Source organism: Procambarus clarkii, chromosome 21 (assembly GCF_040958095.1).
Source record: "Procambarus clarkii isolate CNS0578487 chromosome 21, FALCON_Pclarkii_2.0, whole genome shotgun sequence".
In the NCBI taxonomy this organism is placed as follows: domain Eukaryota; kingdom Metazoa; phylum Arthropoda; class Malacostraca; order Decapoda; family Cambaridae; genus Procambarus; species Procambarus clarkii.
This window is the reverse complement of record NC_091170.1, coordinates 34,486,846-34,504,466: the sequence shown is the minus strand read 5'-3', so window position 1 is coordinate 34,504,466 and position 17,621 is coordinate 34,486,846. Positions and strand designations below refer to the sequence as shown.

Sequence of the window (17,621 nt, the reverse complement as noted above, 5' to 3'; positions counted from 1 at the left end):
TGGACCTAATCTAGTCACAAACCTGTGACTAGATCACTAGATAGATTAGATAAATATGATTGTGACATTTCAACTTTAGTTTCATCCTACACAAGGTGTAAACCAGGTGTAGACTCCAGTATTAGACTAACAAAGCTGTGAAGATTGCCTTGGAAGAGTAATGATTAAGATTACTAAACGACGCTCTAATCTCTTTCATGCTCCGATTCCTGTAGTTTTTTTTTCAGTTTATGAAGTAGACTCGTCCCCATCCTCATTGCCTTACACTTTTCGGGACTGAACTCCGGCAACCATTTATTTCTCACTCTTCGAGTTTGTGAAAGTCTTCCAGCAACATTCAGCAGTGCCTCTGTTGTTACATTCCTCGTCGTATTTGCATGGGTTGCCAACATTGGTGGCATGTACGAGCTCACTCCCTCGGGTAGGTTATTAATATAAATTTTGAACAGCAGTGGTCCCAGGACCGAGCCTTGGAGGTAGCTGGTCGGCCGAGCGGACAGCACGCTGGACTTGTGATCCTGTGGTCTTGGGTTCGATCCTACGCGCCGGCGAGAAACAATGGGCAGAGTTTCTTTCACCCTAGCAGTAAAATAGGTACCTGGGTGTTAGTCAGCTGTCACGGGCTGCTTCCTGGGGGTGGAGGCCTGGTCGAGGACCGGGCCGCGGGGACACTAAAAGCCCCGAAATCATCCTAAGATCTCAAGATAACCCAGACGGTTACATTATTCCCGCTGGAGACTTTGTCTCTGACTATGACTTAGCCTCTGACTGTGACTGTGCTTTCTGTCTTTCAAGTACTCCATTTCCTAGTTGAGTGGCTTCCCAATTATCCCAGCATGCATCTCCAGCTTGGAGGCTTTCGTGAAGAATGGAACCAAATGATCCGTTGACTGTCACGTAAAATACTATCTACCAAGCCTTCTTTTTCCTGTCATATTACCGTAATCTGTCACAGAACTCGATAACGTTTGTCAGGCACAAGTTTTCCCTCACTAAATCCATGCTTACGTTCTGTTGCAAAGTTTGCCCTCTCCACGGCAATATATATATATGGAAGGTACTGGAGGGCCAGGTCCCAAATTTGCACAGTAGAATAACAACATACTGAAGCGAAAGATACAGAATGAAATGTAGAATTGAACCAGTGAAGAGTAGAGGTGCCATAGCCACAGTCAGAGAACACTGTCTGAACATCAGAGGTCCACAACTTTTCAATACTCTTCCAGCAAGCATTAGAAATATTGTTGGAACAAAGGTGGACTTCTTCAAGAACCAATTAGATTTTTCTTGCAATAAATGCCAGACCAACAAGGCTGTAGTGGATATGTAGACTTACTGGGCAGCTGCAAGCAACAGCCTGTTGCACCAAGAAACCACAAGTCGAGCCTAACTCTAGGCCGAGCCCGGGGGAGTAGAAGAACTCTCGACACCCTCTCTAGGTACGTTCCAGGTAAGCCATTATTGCCTCGGAGTTTGTCTGGGGCAGACGTGCGTGATCCAGCCAGTCGGTCCAACTAGTCATGGTCACCTCGGTCATGCTCGGGCGGCAAGTTAAACCACAGCGGCAGTGTTCACGACATTCAAAATACCCATCGCAACATTATATAACCTAGCCATTAGTGAGAGTTTCAAGAGCTGGTAGAGAGTGTGAGAGTAACCGCGTGACCGTCTCAGAAGCCATAGACTATCAACAAAGTGACGGTGTTCCCATCTACGTCGTCTGTGTGCTAAATTACCTGGAATGGTTGCCAGTGAATTGGGCATCGTGAAATGAGTTTTATTTTCTACATATTCCACAGAGTGTATTACGTTGTTGCCACGTCACTTGGCAACAGCTTACAAGCCGCTTTTGTTGTTGCCACATGACGTCATTCTGCCACTAGGTCCTCCCAACACGGTCCTCTGTGGCTGGCACCTGCTTTCTGCCACATCTCATTCTTGAATGACACCATGTGCGGTCAGTTGCAAGAGACCCAGCACCACACGGGCGACATTATGCATGTCCGACAACATGTGGAAGTGCTTGAGACAGAGAGACAGATAGACAGATAGACAAACGACTGTCAATTCATAGTGTCCGCACCCGAGCTACGCGTCGGTCGTGTATGTCTCAAGCTATCCAGGTCATCCTCGGACCTGTCTGTCTGTATGAGTAATGGGTAGGAGAGTGTCGAGGCTGGCCCATGGTAGGTACAGTCTCGTACATTTGTTTTAAGTGTCTGTGCAGTGATCTTAATGGTCAGCCAGATGATTGCTCAACCTCTCAACACCCGCAACACGTGTGAGGTACGAGATCTAATAAGAATAGACGACTAGATAGTGTCTACATGTGACTACCTGCGTCGGACCGCACTGCACACCTGTCACCTGTGTACGGGGTTATATATGAACCCATCTTCATCTGTATCTCATATTGTGTTCACTGTCTCTTTCACGCGTCATTCGGGTTTTACACTGTGTATACTGTGTTGATTTCTTTCTGCCTCTCATTGTATGTATTTTGGTCCTGCGTCGTGATGAGCTGCCGAGTAATCCTGTGCTTCAACAGTGGCAGGAGCCGAGTTACTGATTGGCTGTCCAGTGAAGAACATAAGAACAAAGGCAACTGCAGAAGGCCTATTGGCCCATACGAGGCAGCTCCTATTTATAACCACGGTAGGATAGGTTGTGTTCAAGCTCAAGTATGTTTATTGAGATAAGAAAGAAATACATCTCAAAGGGATAGAGTTGTTTAGGCTATTTCTACCCCCCCCCCCTCCCCCCCCCCCCTAGGTTGTGTTGCTCAGTGGAAGTAAAACTGATCAGTTGGGTGTTTCATATCCCCTCTGATGCAACATTACCCTTGTCGACTCACAGCCCCGCTCCTGTGCCAGGTAAGTCCACTACGGGCTCACCATAGCCCGTGCTACTTGGAACTTTTGTTCTGAGTAGCTGAATCTAAAATAACAACAGCAACAACCTTGTAGACACACATCTCGTGTAAAAATTAAGCACACAATGTGTAAATGAATAAATTCATTAAATAAAACATCATTAACCTGTACAAGTGTATTTAGCGTTAAACCACCCAAAATACTGCTGTATATACAACTACTCCTACTACTACTACTATGGTCATTACTTGAGTTAAACCTCTGATTAGCTCTGGGCACCAAACCCTATAGTCTAAAATCACAGATAAACTAAATATTTCATGTAGGAGGCCCACAGAGATAATCCTCTAGATTGCTCAGTGTATTGGAGAGATACTAACATCCCAGTGGATCACGACCACATGCCACAGACCCGTCTGAAGGAGGATATCCACTGAGGACCCGGCCCGAACACCCAACTTGCTGTGTTCGGGCCGAGGATGGCTGCTTTCGTAATTAAATCCTGCCATTTATAGCCATTGCTCAGCTGGCCAACATATGCAGATTGGCGGCCTTGCGTGCAATTACTGTCATTCCAAAATCTAGTTTTCCCACAGTTGGATACGTGTGTGTTTATACAAATCCCAGTAGGGTTGACGTGTATATATATGTGACCCAGTAGGGTTCACGTCCATATATATGTGACCCAGTAGGGTTCACGTGCATATATATGTGACCCAGTAGGGTTCACGTGCATATATATGTGTCCCAGTATGGTTCACGTGCATATATGTGTGACCCAGTAGGGTTCACGTGTATATATGTGACCCAGTAGGATTCACGTGCATATATGTGACCCCAGTGGGATATACACGTATGTATTTAAGCCCCAGTAGGGTACACGAACCTATACAGTACCCAAGCTGAGGGGTTTGAGTAACGAGAAGCGACTTCGGGAACTGAACTTCACGTCGCTGGAAGAAAGAAGAAATAGAGGAGACATGATCACCACATGCAATATTTTCAGAGGAAATGATAAGGCAGATAAAGATGGTTTATTTAACACGATTGGTACATGCACAAGGGGACACAGGTCGAAACTTAGTACCTAAGGGACCCAGAGGAACATCAGAAAGAACTTTTTTAGTGTCAAAGTAGTTAATAAATGGAATGTACTAGGCAGTGATGTGGTGGAGGCTGACTCCATGCCAACCTGCCCTCAGGGAGGATATCCATTCAAGGGAATGAATTGGGAACGACTACGTAATTAGTGTCTTTATCTACTTTCTAGTCATTGTTAGGTTACGTTAAGATTTAATTAAGTTAGTTTAAGATTTAATTAAGTTAGGTTAGGTTAAGATTTCATTAAGGTAGGTTATGTTTCATTATGTTTGCTATGTTAATGCGATGTATTATTGACATTAATGTGAAATACGGAATTTCAAAAAATATTTCAGTGTGCCCGAGGATTCCGTTTACAGAAAAACTTATTCATCAAAGAAATCGTTTTCGGCATTCACTTTTTTATATTTTAAACCAATGATTTATAATACAATACTGTTAGAACTTGAGAATAATCTATGTTTAGCACAAAGATTCACTTGCCAATTTACATGTAGACTATTTCTGGCACCATGATATGTTTCATCAGATCATAACAAAGATCTAGATAACTATCCAGGTGATTTCAAAGAGGGGGGGCGGGGTTGTTATGGTAATGGATGTGTTGTGAGGACGGGCTCCTCCATACACAGTCTCAAATGTAGATGTGATAGAGCCCAATAGGCTCAGGAACCTGTACAATAGTTAATTGATAGTTGAGATGCGGCACCAAGGAGCAGAAGCTCAACGCGAACTGAATTAGTTGGGTACATGTGGTACACCTGTCATCCTGTCCCTCCCTCTCTTCCTAGGAGGGTACACGCGTGGTACAGTGTGGTACAGTGTGGCACAGTGTGGTACAGTGCGGTACAGTGTGGTACAGTGCGGTACAGTGCGGTACAGTGCGGCACAGTGCGGTACAGTGCGGTACAGTGTGGTACAGTGGTCACTACCACTTTCTCCGTCAAGGTTCGCGAGAGGACACAGCCTGACACAGTGGGACATTGGACGAGCCGCTGATCAATATTACGCTCCATCCGCTCGCCTACTGCTGCCCTCTGGAGATCGCCTCCAGGCTGACTCTACACCTCAGCTGACCTCCAGAGCTGACCCCGGTCTGAGCTAAATGACCTCCACCTAAGTTGACCCGTGACTCGAACTAACCCCCAAAAATGCTGACCTCACCAAAGCTGACTTCCACTCGCGAGCTGACTTTCAGGGGAGCTGGCCTCCTCCTGAGCTGACCTGAGCTGACTCAGGTGAGCCATGACTGAGATAATTAGGATGAAACTGAATCTGAAGAGAATTGGGAATAGAATTTCGAAAATAAATGTGTAGCCTCTGCCATTAGATTAATGAGTAGTGGGGGAGCTAATGAATTAGTCCTCTGAGTTCAAAAGGACGTAATGAACAATGTATGTTAAAGAAGAGAGCATATATGAATACCTTATGTTCTCATGTTATAAAGTGTGATGTTATTTCAGAATGTATTGTTCTGCCTACGAGACAATTCACACCACCATAGGAAGATTGTAACGTAGATGTAGTAATTATTCCCCTGCAAAGGAAAACCAGTATGAATGAGATAGGTGAGCTGAGGGCAACATATGATTGTATAATTAGAAAATTACCCACAGAAAACTACATGTATATTGTGATGGGTCTGTAGCTAGGGATGTGTTTACGGGCTCACCATAGCCCGTGCTACTTGGAACTTCTTGTTCTGAGTAGCTGAATCTAAAACAATAACTACTAGGAATGGAAAGGCAGGTTGTGGAGTCTTGATCAGGGAGTACACTGACATCGGCACTCTAGATACTGATGTTGGACGTCGCTTAACTGACAATGTCTCTTCAACACATGTTGTTGTTGTTATAGATTCAGCTACTGGGAACAAAAAGTTCCAAGTAGCACGGGCTATAGTGAGCCCGTAGTGGACTTACCTGGCACAGGAGCGGGGCTGTAACTTCTCTGTCGGCTATTCGCATATCACTTGCTTAATATTTGGTGACTACATTTCAGCTTCCTCCAACAGGATGGAAAGAATGTTACCTGTAATTACGGAAAGGATTTGAGTAGTCGTCGTTCGCGGGAGAGGATTCGTTGCTCCGTCCAGACAAGAAGGTGGGCCCCAGAACATGAGTTGATAGTGATGATAACCTATGACTTAAGTTACGATGAAGGTGATCACATACTCATCTAACTCCTCTCGACTGTGACCAGGGGTCAGGTCACAGTCCTTATTGAGGAAGACATTAAGACATGACGTGGAGACTAGGGGAAGGGGTACGAGGGCTGGAGAACAGGGGGCTGGTCCTCTCAGAAGGTCTTGGGTTTCTCCCTCTCTCTTTCTAAGGACAACGACAGAAATAAAAGAGTGAGTCACGCCTCCTGTCCCGTGTCGACCAGTGAAGGCTTGTCTGCCTTTCCGCAGACAAGCACCACGCGCTTGTCTGGGGAGAGGCACGTGGTTGTCTGGGGGGGAGTCACGTGGTTGTCTGGGGAGGGGGTGAGGGGTGGGGGGCACGTCGTGTAAACACTCATCAATCTTCGAGTGAGTCTCAACGTCACACTGTGTTCCTTGAGAGCCCAACGGTTTCTGTTCCGTCCCAGGCGGTTGAGGACACGTGCGGGATACGTGCGCTACTCCCTGAGGACACGTGCGGGACACACGCATCACTAGAGGTGTACCAAAGGCATTTTAAAATTTCTTCCTTTTTTCAAGTTCAGTGTTGCATGCGCTGCTGAAACTCTTAGACGGAGGTGGCTTCCACACCTTCGTCTTTCTGTTCATTCCACGTGGTGACCCGCCGCGGGTACGGGTACGTGTCCTCGTGGTGAACCGCCTCGGGTACGGGTACGTGTCCTCGTGGTGACCCGCCGCGGGTACGGGTAAGTCTTCCGCTTTTTCTGTCCTACTTTATCTGAATTTAACGAGACTCATTTGGTCGTCATGCGAGGATAGGTCGTGAAGCCAGCCATCCAGCTGGCTCGTGGCGCCAGCCCTCCCAGCTGGCCCGTGGAGCCAGTCCTCCCAGCTGGCTCGTGGAGCCAGTCCTCCCAGCTGGCTCGTGGAGCCAGTCCTCCCAGCTGGCCCGTGGAGCCCGCCACCCAGCTGGCCCGTGGAGCCCGCCAATATTATGTGCCGTCCGGGATAGACGCCTCTCGCAGTGCCCAAGAGTAATACTCTTGTTAACAGTTAACGAGGCTGTTATCCAGCTTCGTTCCATGGTAATGCAATTGCGAAGATCATTAGATACATTTTATTTTGCAATTTGCAATGCAGCATCTGTGATGTGAATGTTGGTTGGTGTTTACTGAAACTTGTTGATAGTATTTTCATGATCAGCATTTTATATATATTGTCATATATGTATAAATTTTATATATTTGATAGCTTAACGACCTGACAATATATGTTACTATATATGAATTCTAACAGAATTTGAATTCATATAACAACTACCTCAGCATACAGTGATAAAAATCAATTATACTGAGTAATTAGGTAATTAGGAATACTTCATTGTCCTGCTTTTGAATAAAGTACAGGTTTCGAACGTGAAAGCCAGAGTTGAGTGATAGATATGATCGCAACATACAAGATACTGAGGGGAACAGAGAGGGTGGACAAACTCGCTCACCTTCACCAACAAACCCGGTCCATCTAGACATTGGAAAACTTTTCAAGAAGCTCATCTTCAGTAAGTCCTCCACAAACTTTCTCCAGATAAATTCTTGCAGCCAACCCGTGTTTACTAAAATATATTCTCGCTTTTGTTTCTCAATATCAAGATTTAATTGTAGACGTGTACGGCCTTAATTAACCCTCATTAACCTGTCAGCATTATATATGAAAACTTTATGATGGAAATTATTTTCTAGATTAGACCCTCAAAGTGAGGATTATAACTAATAAAGTGTTAGAGACAAATAATTAAATCTTTTGACTTTATTAATGAATTTTAAGACAATGCATTGCAAAATAGAATTTTATATATACATGTAGAATATACATATATTCTATACATTAAGAGAGAATGTCTGTCTAAAGGTGTGTTCAAAGTTGGAGGCCAGACGCTAGAGGCTAGCTTCACCCAAATTGTCAGAGGGAACGGTCTGGGGTTCGGGATGAACATAGGCTGGTCAGAATCGCCAGAATTCTAAAGGAAACAGCGTCATAATGTCATATTCGAACCCCAACGATGATTTTTGTCCCTGACTGCTGATTAACCCTGTAAATAAGTAAAATCAACAAAATTCAAATAAATTATATTTTATCTTATAATAATATACAAGGCAAATAAAGGGACCATTCCGCCCACATTTTATTAACTCTCACAAATCGTTATCTCCTTAAAGATCCAGATAACTTTATTTCTGCTAATGCTCTTGTAACCCAATGTTCGTATTCAACTCGAGTGATATTTTCTTTTCTCTTGTCCATTCTTCTGATCTATTCGTAATAAATTAGGTTTTATTGCCCTTCTAAACTCCATCTCTCTTAATAATCTTACTATTTACTATCATCAACATTCACCATCTTCATCATCATAAAAAGGACATAAACCTAGCGACCAATCAGCCTTATCTCAAATATCTACAAACTCACGGAAAGAATCCTAAAAGCAGGAATCATTCACTAACTCAATGCGCAGTCTAGTAAAATCAACGCATCGTAGTTTTGCTAACAATTACTCCTGTCTTACTAACCTGCTCACTTTTTAGGAGACTGTGAGGAGCTATTTAGGCAAAATACTTCTAGAAGACATAATGTACATTAACTTTTCTTAAGCTTTAGATAATGTACCACGCGAAAGACGGGTATAGGGAATTTACAAGTATAGGGAATAACTGGTAAATTACTAGAATGGATTAAGCAATGGTTGAAACAAAGAAAAAGGGTCGTCCTAACTAAATGGAAACGAATCTGACATGAGAAATGTGGCGAGTGGCGGGCCACAAAGCTCCATACTAAGGCCAAACCTTTTTGTCATTTACATCAATGACATAGATGAGAATATTACAAACTACATCCTAAAAAATTTGCAGATGACGCTAAGATCTAAGGTAAAGTAGGAAGGGAAAATGACATTGAGACTTTAAAAAGAGATCTACATGGACTCTACAAATGGTCGGAAGACTGGCAAATGCTTCTTAACACTGACAAATGCAGGACCTGACATGTAGGGCATAATAATACACATCAGACTTATCACAACAACAACATCACCATGCAGCAGATTGAAGAAGAGGTCCTAGGAGTCAGAACTCCCTATTTCTTGAAAGCTGCTCAACAAGTGGGAGCTGCAGTTATAAAACCTACAACACTATAGGAATAGTCAAATGAATATTTGACTTTAATGAAAAGAAAGTGATTATTCAACTGTACACATCCCTGGTGTGTCCCCATTTGTACTACTGTATCCAATCATGGAGACCTCACCTTCAGAAGGTGAGGTTGCTTTGGATATGCTTTGGAGACAGTATAACGCAAAGCGACAAATATTATCCCAGAACTAAGTCGACTCTCATACCAAAAACGATTAAGGGCCAACCCTGGAAACACAAACTGAAACTGTCTCTATTTTCCGCTTGTTACAACTTGTAATAAAGTTGTTACATCTTGGCTTAACGTGTTTATGACGTATTAGAACGTTCTTACAACTTGCTATATTGGTTGTTATAACTGGTTAGGAGGTGATAAAACTTGTTCGAACGTTGTAACAACGTCGTAGTTTTGGTGTGTGTTTGGCGGGACAGGACTAACAGCATTGCAAACCAGACATGACAGAGCGTATCTCTTAGAAATATAAAAACACTGAACAAATTTGAGAATATTAATCTAGTTTACTTCTTTCAAAGGTGAGATGTAACATAAATAATGAGTTATAAACTTCCACAGGATTATGAACTCATGGAAGCGCTTCCCCGCCGAAGCGGTAAATGCCAAGACTCAAAATGCAGTTCAAAATCCAGTTGGAGAAAAAAATCAGAGGAAAAATGGGGGAATGAGAAAAATGGGGAAAATTCACTCATATCCCCCATACATCACCACAAACATCACCACTAACACCACAAACATCACCACTAACACCACAAACCACGACGCAAGAAGTACAACTAAGAATGTTTTGATAATAAGCTTGACAGGCTTTTCCTGCAAACATAATAATCTTAGGACGTCGCACTCCACATTTCGTTTACATGCATAATAATTATATATATTTTTTTCATGTGTGGATTATCTTGAGGTTATCTTGAGATGATTTCGGGGCTTTAGTGTCCCCGCGGCCCGGTCCTCGACCAGGCCTCCACCCCCAGGAAGCAGCCCGTGACAGCTGACTAACACCCAGGTACCTATTTTACTGCTAGGTAACAGGGGCATAGAGTGAAAGAAACTCTGCCCATTGTTTCACTCCGGCGCCCGGGATCGAACGCGGGACCACAGGATCACAAGTCCAGTGTGCTGTCGGCTCGGCCGACCGGCTCCCCGTACAGGAGGGTACAGGAACAGACGACTGCTGACTCCTGTTAGCAGGCTGAGAGCTTTCCCATCACAGGAACAGACGACTGCTGACTCCTGTTAGCAGGCTGAGAGCTTTCCCATCACAGGAACAGACGACTGCTGACTACTGTTAGCAGGCTGAGAGCTTTCCCATCACAGGAACAGACGACTGCTGACTACTGTTAGCAGGCTGAGAGCTTTCCCATCACAGGAACAGACGACTGCTGACTACTGTTAGCAGGCTGAGAGCTTTCCCATCACATAGCTCATTGTAAGCCTTACCCATTAGTTTCACTGGAATACGACCCCCAATCGTTTAACAACAATGTACCCAATCACTGCTGGGTGAACAGACGCGTACAGTTAAGGATTGACTAGGCGTCAATCCTTTCCAGCCAGGATACGAACCCGGGTCATATCGCTCACGAAGCGTGGCCATGACGACCACCTCGCTCCAATATCATCAGATACGCAGTAATTAATGACATAGTATCACACCACTATAACATACACCGCTATACACTATACACTATACATATACACCACTGTATACTGGAACAAGCACGTGCTATATTTCCGAGATAAAGTGATATAGTTGACCTCATCAATGTTCTAATTGCAACTCGCGATTGTATAATTGGTTGAATCATTATTTGTGAAATGTTTAGTGGGAAGTTATATGTTTCCTTCCCATATCACTTGCTACTGTTTCTCCTTTCCCTGTTTGTTATATCTACGTCCATTCCATCAGCACCGTCACTTTCCTGTGGCTGGGGCAGTAGCGTTGTTCACCGTGTGTGTTCTGCTTGTTCGTCTGTTATAACAGGTGGTGAAATGTTCTCCAGGCTGTCACCCCCTATGCATCCCCCACTCACTCACACGCTACTCAGCTCACTCACATCACCCATCAGTCACACTCACACACCCCTCACAACCTCCGCTCATACTTCGGTTGACGCCAACCAACCTCACTTCCACCCAAATCAACCTAAATCATACCCCTACTAAGCTTTACTCCCACACTATTTCCACCTCACTCGGTCTCACTCCCACCCCAATCAACCCCACACACACGCGGCATTCAACCCCCACTCTCTCTATCTCCCCCATTATGCCTCATCCCCCAGCCCACTCAACCCTATTCAACCCCCCTTAATCCCACTCAATCACCGGCTTCAGCCCTCATTCAACATTTTCATTTACGGTTTTTAAAATAAGCTTTTCATCTATATTTCAGTTTTTATGATGATATTCTGATGTAGTTAGTTCTATACTTTTCTGACACAAGCCCCTACCTACTCACATATGTGACCTTACTCTCATACATGTGACTACCCTCTCTCTCGTACATGTGACCTCTCTTTCTCTCTCTCTCATATATCTCTCTCTTACATCTCTCTCATACAAGGAGCGGCGGTGGCTGTGTGGATAGCATGCTGGACACGTAACTCTGTGGGCCGGGTTCGATTCCCGGCGAGAAACAATGGGCTGAGTTTCTTTCATCCCTGATGCCCCTGTTACCTAGCAGTAAATAGGTACCTTGGAGTTAGACAGCTGTTACGGGCTGCTTCCTGTGTGTGTGAAAAAAATAGTAGTTAGTAACAAAGTTGATTGATTGACAGATGAGAGGCGGGACCAAAGAGCCAGAGCTCAACCCCCAACGATCACAACTAAGTGAATACACATCAGTTCCCATTTCCTTCCTCGTCAACACCATTGTCGATCAGACGAGTATTTTTACCTACGTAAAAATATATTAATTTAACCCATTTTTCCTGTTACAATTTTCAACCATCGGTTTTGAAGCACCAAGTTGCTTTATTTTTTTGCACCATTTTGCGACGCCCGATGCTAAAGGACTATATACAGATCCGTCCATCTTGCTGTCATCCATCACACGTCGACTTTCTCCCTCTACTTAGCTTTACTCCCTCTTGGAAGCTCACCCTCCATCTTCTCATCCATCATTCTCACCTGTCTCCCCTCCTAGCATGCAGGGTCTTCTGTCAGGCCTGTCTCGTCCTCCCCTCCAGTGTACCTTACCGTCCCCTGAGGACCAGTTCCACTGTACCTTACCGTCTTCAGGGGCCAGGGACCCGAAGGCCAGGGACCCGGAGGCCAGGGACCCGGAGGCCAGGGACCCGGAGGCCAGGGACCCGGAGGCCAGGGACCCGGAGGCCAGGGACCCGGAGGCCAGGGACCCGGAGGCCAGGGACCCGGGGGCCAGGGACCCGGAGGCCAGGGACCCGGAAGCCAGGGACCCGGAAGCCAGGGACCCGGAGGCCAGGGACCCCTGAGGCCAAATGAAAATGAAAATACATCTCAACCTCAGATACAATACTTCAGCCCAGGTGAGGAATGCTGTCAGGCCTCAGCCCAGGTGAGGAATGAATGCTGTCAGGCCTCAGCCCAGGTGAGTAATGCTGTCATGCCTCAGCCCAGGTGAGGAATGAATGCTGTCAAGCCTCAGCCCAGGTGAGTAATGAATGCTGTCAGGCCTCAGCCCAGGTGAGTAATGCTGTCAGGCCTCAGCCCAGGTGAGTAATGCTGTCAGGCATCAGCCCAGGTGAGTAATGAACACCGTGACGGTGCAGCGCAGGTGAGTAATGAGCAACGTAACACCACCACAACAACAACAACAACAGCTGCATGAACGACAACTTACGCGTCCAGAACGACAACAAAACACAGGATCGTGTCGGTGGTGTTCAATAGCTGCCAGAGGCCCTCTCTCAAGAGAGGTATTGGATCCTGGCGTGAGAGGCGATCCAACACCACATTACATACCGGGTATCGATCAAAGTCACGAGGTAGGAGAGTCGAGTTATAAAGGGTCCGGATAGGAGATCCAAGATGGCGTGCGAGGGGGGAGGGAGGGAGAGGGTGTAAGTTGCGGCGGCGGGTTGGACACGATATCTTGGTGTCGGATCGTATGTCACGGGTTGGAATCTCGAAGCGGCTTGTGACGTCATAAATGACGGGCTGCACCTGGCCTGCCTGCAGCCTCACGGTGTATATTACTCATAGCTTATGAGTGTATCTTATTTTGTGAGTGTACCTGTCTAAGGAGTGAACCTGTCTAATGACTGTATCTGTCTTAAGTGTGTATCTATGTACCTATTCACAAAGCAATCACATTAACGTGACGTCTCAATGATAAAATCAGCAGGAGCTATAAGAAGGATTCGAACCTACACACTGCATGGGTCCTCTCAGTCACATGTTTAAACTATTGTACCACGACTTACTAAAGGCAATGCAACACCGGAATTCAACTGAATCCTGAGGTGGCATCGCTTTTACCAAGTCGAGGTTCACTTCAGCTAAGTCTCGGGTTATAGAATCGGCAGCTACAGACATTATATATACTCACTTCTACTCCGCCCTTGAAAATGTTGACCGGTGTCAACGTAACGCGCGTCTTAGCGTCGAGAAATGGTCAAAATAAGAAGGAATGCACGAAGCCAGAGGCCAGAGGAATGCATGCAACGCTTCGAGGGCTAAAAAGTCGATCGCTCCTGGCTAGGATAAGCCACTTCACGTGCGACGTTTGTCGTGTAGTGAGGAAGGGGCAGGTTCCGTGCCCTTACGGAACTTGCCCACTTCTATATACTGCCCCAGAGTGTTGAACACTTGTATATACTGCCCCATAGTGTTGAACACTTGTATATACTGCCCCATAGTGTTGAACACTTGTATATACTGCCCCAGAGTGTTGAACACTTGTATATACTGCCCCAGAGTGTTGGACACTTGTATATACTGCCCCAGAGTGTTGGACACTTGTATATACTGCCCCAGAGTGTTGGACACTTGTATATACTGCCCCAGAGTGTTGGACACTTGTATATACTGCCCCAGAGTGTTGGACACTTGTATATACTGCCCCAGAGTGTTGGACACTTGTATATACTGCCCCAGAGTGTTGGACACTTGTATATACTGCCCCAGAGTGTTGGACACTTGTATATACTGCCCCAGAGTGTTGAACACTTGTATATACTGCCCCAGAGTGTTGAACACTTGTATATACTGCCCCAGAGTGTTGGACACTTGTATATACTGCCCCAGAGTGTTGGACACTTGTATATACTGCCCCAGAGTGTTGGACACTTGTATATACTGCCCCAGAGTGTTGGACACTTGTATATACTGCCCCAGAGTGTTGGACACTTGTATATACTGCCCCAGAGTGTTGGACACTTGTATATACTGCCCCAGAGTGTTGAACACTTGTATATACTGCCCCAGAGTGTTGGACACTTGTATATACTGCCCCAGAGTGTTGAACACTTGTATATACTGCCCCAGAGTGTTGAACACTTGTATATACTGCCCCTAGTGTTGAACACTTGTATATACTGCCCCTAGTGTATATATATTCAATTCAAACCTTGACCTTTAACCAGAAATCCTCTCCGTATATGCTCAACAGTTTACGATTTCCCAGGAGCTACGATGTCGTACATGCCAGTGATAAGTTATGAGGCTAAAGACGGTCTCGTAGCGCTTCAGTGCTCGTAACTCAGCTCTTTAGTAACTACGGCCTAGGCCGCCATGATGTGAAATTAAGATGTCGTAAGTGTTCACTTCTCTAGTCAGTCTTACCTCACACGATATTTTACCTCATTTTACTCACTAGAACTATGAGAGCTTCGAACCGGGGGGAATGGGTGCCCAACCCGTCCGCGACTCGAGTCCATTCCATCCAGCGGTCGACCCCACAGACGCATTCATACATTTGTACATGCTGTTCATCCAAAACAGGAATTTTCTCAAATATAAATTAATATACAGAAATCACAATAACGTGATGCATCAATGAACAAATCCATACAAGGGCCGTGACGAGGATTCGAACCTACGTCCGAGATCATCCCAGACGCTGCCTTAATCGACTGAGCTACGACATGGTCAAAAGAGTTCAAACCAGAAGTTCTACTGCCCTTATTTGTACACTTGTACATCCTAGTCCCTTGTGGATTTGTTCATAAATTAATATTATAATACATTAGAATATTGGGCATATATAGGAATAGGTTAGGATAGGTGTTTAGGTTCTGTTGGCGATTATTTGTATTTGTAGTACGTGGGTGAAGCATTTATAGCGTTGTGGTTCGAACAAAATTCGTCAGTGAAGCACTTGTTCCGGAAGTGTTCGAACGTCAACAGTTGTGAGTCATGTATAAACCGCTTTTCATTCATAAACAGGGGGTTTGGCGGGTGCATGGAATCACTTTTGGATCTTGGTTTGGAGGACGGGCTGTTTATAACGTTGTGGTTCGAACAAAATTCGTCAGTGAAGCACTTGTTCCGGAAGTGTTCGAACGTCAACAGTTGTGAGTCATGTATAAACCGTTTTTCATTGATAAACTGGAGTTTGGCGGGTGCATGGAAGCACTTTTGGGTCTTTGTTTATTACAGTTAATGCAATTTAAGGATTTACGCCACAGTAAATGAATAAATAACAAGCGATTGATTTCAATAATGTCTTGACTTTTAACAATCCAGAAGTGCATTGTATATACTTAAAGTGTTTATTTAACGCTGCGACCATAACTCGTCTTCCTTATCTACATGTATATAATTTATCACCCGTTATTGACCAGCTCCCGTGATCACCATAGCCGGTCATTGTGTCGTGTGAGTACTTACTATAGTTTCAAGATCAATCGACTATATTAATCTTTATCAACCCTTAAGATTAACTGATCAACCTTACCTTAAAAGATGAGAATGGTGATTTGATTATCCTTTTGGGCCGTGTAAGCGAGGGTTGGTGTGGTGAGCTTCGCTTAATTCAACCCCCCCCCCTTCCCGGATTATCCGGGTACAGGCAGCAATAATCCTTGAATTATCTTTCCATTTAGAATCACGTGTTCTCTAACAACCAAACCGGAACATGGCGGGAAACACACAATTCACTTCATTTTTTTCCAAATCACACATATATAATTCTGTATCAACATGTAGTGTTTACGTCCGGACACAGATGATGATGACACATATTCAGTAGTAACCGGAGCATATGGGTGGACACACGCACGCAATGCTCACACACCTTCACCTGAGCATTTTAATCACACACTGAGCTCCGTGGGTCTTGTACCAAACCCACAGAGGTTCCAGTCCGACATTAGAGGTGTACACACACGCGTGTGTGTGTGTGCGTGCGGGGGGGGGGGAGGGAGGAGGGAGAGAGAGGAGGTAACTGCTCAATCAGCCACTCGCATTCTTCCTCGTTACGACGGGGGAAACGAACAAATGTGCTCTCATAAGCTTTCTTATTTGGCGGTTTTCACGCTAGCGGAGATTGTGTACAGATTCCAAGGATGGTTATTGATTGCGGGAGGTGGTGGTGGAGAGTGGTGGAGAGTGCGTGTGGCTCCTATCCTTGCTGCCACCAACCTGTTAGTGCTTGGATAGACCACCTCGCGCCTCGCCCGCCAGCGCTCTCTCTCCCTCTCTCTCTCTCTCCCACTCTCTCTCACTCGTTCTCTCTCCCTCTCTCTCGCTCGCTCATGAGGTGAGAAGGCCTCGGGTCCTACACAGCCTAACAGGCACCAACCCCCATAAGGAGTCATGCCAGCCAAACGAGACGTTTAACGTCTGAGAACCTGACCTTACAAGACGATCATTGGCATTCCGCTCCACGGAATATGTCTTATACTTGCTAATATGTTGCTATATTACCATATAGTTACGTATACGCAGCGTCTCCTGGTTATTCTAGACAGGTGGATGTGTCTGAATGTTGATTATTGCGACAGTCTACCTGGGAGGGGGGGAGGGGTGGTACCTGTTGCTCAAGTCTACCGTGGTTTACTCTCCTTGGGTTTACTGATGGTGGTGATAGCGGGTGGTAGTGGTGGTGGTGGTGGGTGGTGGGGGTGGTGGTGGTGGTGGTGGTGGTGTTGGCGGGTAGTGGTAGTGGTGGTGGTGGTGGTGTTGGCGGGTAGTGGTAGTGGTGGTGGTGGTGTTGGCGGGTAGTGGTGGTGGTGGTGGTGGCCGGTAGGGGTGGCGGGTGGTAGTGGTGGGTGATGGTGGTGGTGGGTGGTGGCGACGGGTGGTAGTGGTGGTGGTGGTGGTGGTGGGTGGTGGTGGTGGTGTTGGCGGGTAGTGGTAGTGGTGGTGGTGGTGGTGGTGGTAGTGGTGGGTGA

At 45.6% G+C, this 17,621-nt stretch overlaps 1 protein-coding gene across 3 annotated transcripts in view; it reads right to left on the bottom strand.

The window, feature by feature from the left end:
* LOC123760748 (uncharacterized) overlaps positions 1–16,853 on the bottom strand; it is a 165,566-nt gene extending 148,713 nt beyond the window's left edge. For all 3 annotated transcript variants that reach the window (XM_069328299.1, XM_069328302.1, XM_069328300.1), the window contains exon 1: positions 16,184–16,853. The gene's annotated coding sequence lies outside the window, so the exon portion shown is untranslated. The remainder of the gene's footprint in view (positions 1–16,183) is intronic.
* Positions 16,854–17,621: the final 768 nt, after the last annotated feature.